The sequence below is a fragment of the Takifugu rubripes genome, chromosome 8 (assembly GCF_901000725.2).
Source record: "Takifugu rubripes chromosome 8, fTakRub1.2, whole genome shotgun sequence".
NCBI classification, from domain to species: domain Eukaryota; kingdom Metazoa; phylum Chordata; class Actinopteri; order Tetraodontiformes; family Tetraodontidae; genus Takifugu; species Takifugu rubripes.
In genome coordinates, this window is record NC_042292.1 from 4,327,350 (window position 1) to 4,329,224 (window position 1,875).

The following is a 1,875-nucleotide window of genomic DNA, read 5'->3' on the forward strand; positions in this document are numbered from 1 at the left end:
CTTAGTCATTTTAGTTGGACAATTGCCATAACTGGCAGCTTGTAAACTGAATTTTAGTATCTTCACCTAATATTTTTAAGACTATCCCTTCTCTTCTGTGAGGTTTAGTTAAATCTGATGCTTTTGATGAACACTTGCCCTTTTTTTATCAAGTGTGGTTTGCTTGTAATAGCGACATCGGACACTGTGTTCCACCACTGACCTGCCTGCTTCCACAAGAGTGGACACATGCGGAGGTGCGGCACGATTCCCTTTTTACTGCGAGGTTGTGTGCGAGCAGCGCACAACCCTGGTCTGTTCCATTCCCACCGAGAGCGTGGGGACTGAGACGGCCACGGCGTAAGAACAAAGCTGTCAGTGAAGAAGCAGATGTGAGCACTTGGAATCCATCAACCTGCATCTTGTCAAACGGTTTAAGTTGAATATACTCATCACTGTTGCTGTGTTGCTTCATTCAAAATAGTGGAACAATAAAAAAATATGGAAGAAGACCTAGAAACTGATTTTTTAAAATTATTACTATATTATTTTACTCCACTTGGACTCACAGCAGGCTATTATGGTTTAATTTTTATTTTAGCAGAAATTAACTGGGTGGCTGATGAGAATAAAATATTCAGGTGTTGCTTCACAGAGGCTTAAAATACATCCCAACAGGAGCTCTAATCCAAGTAAAGTAAAGAGCACATTTTGAATGTTTGACTGCCCTTCAAGGAGCACAATCAGCCACCATAATTGTGTTTACTCTGAATTTTTTTGGAGACATTTTGTGATGGGGAAAAGAGACGGAAATTTTTTTTTTTTGTCAGGGCATCAATAAAAAGAAGGCAATGCAGTACTGAACAAAGGGAGATGTCTCTAAAAGCATTTGGTAAAGTTCACCTTAAGAAAATGCTTTGGCAGGTGGGACAGGGACTTTCTTAGGTAAGAGAGGCAGCAGTCAATGACCCTTCAAGACAAAAAGGAGACATTCAGGAACATCCATTGCAGACGCTGTCACATTTAAATTCCATATTAGTCCATTTCTATAGCCCATAATTAATCTATTAACCTGCGAGAGACCTGGTCAATTCACAAATGCAGGACATGGCTCTGTATTGAGGCAGTAAAGACAATGGGCTTCACATTTAACCAGTGTTTTCACATCACGTCCTAATTTTTCACTTTTAAGGGTTTCAAGTTGATACACATGAAAAGGACTAAATGAATTAAGAGTATTTTAAATGCGTTGTCTATCAAATGGACATCCATATAAAGTTGTTGGGCTGATCTTTAACTAGTTTCTTCCCTCACTTCATTGAGTAAAAAAGGCTGTTTGGCTCAATATTTTTACAACACAGAGACACATTTCGTGCGTCCGCCCCAAGGGACAGGCAGCGGAGCGGCACATGGCGAAATCAAAAGCACAGACATGAAGGATGTGAATCAGAAACAACATTCACCTTTAAGCCGACACCATATCGCCCTGCATGGGTACCTCCTGGAGGAGCACGGTTACCAACATCTGAAATGTTTAACCAGATGTTAAGCTACACGGCTCCTGTAAACACAAACCCTCGGTGAGTTCTTCCCAGCTTGTGTAACGGTTTCACCTTGATCTGAGGCGACTTTTTCCACAGGGACAAAGGCAATATTATTGTTGTCATCTTTCTTTGCAACACAACCTATTTTTGCTCTGTAGAAGGCAGCATTTCAAGGCAACTGTAAACTGGCTGACCCCGATGCATTTTTTAATGAGCTGTAGACAGTAATGTTGCCACCTTCTTTTGTGTTCCATCAAAAGAAGCAGTCGGAGGGCTCTAGATACAGGTTATGTCCTCCTGTAACTAAAGTCATGCTTTTTAATACACCACCGCACAATGAATGTGTTCTAAA

General features: G+C 40.9%; 1 long non-coding RNA gene across 1 annotated transcript; it reads right to left on the reverse strand.

Moving 5' to 3' along the window:
• Nucleotides 1-208: 208 nt before the first annotated feature.
• Nucleotides 209-1,530, reverse strand: LOC115250672 (uncharacterized). The gene is made up of 3 exons (XR_003889247.1): nucleotides 1,443-1,530; nucleotides 883-949; nucleotides 209-351 (listed from the first exon to the last, which is right to left on the reverse strand). It is a non-coding gene; the product is annotated as an uncharacterized lncRNA (long non-coding RNA).
• Between the last annotated feature and the right edge of the window lie 345 nt (nucleotides 1,531-1,875).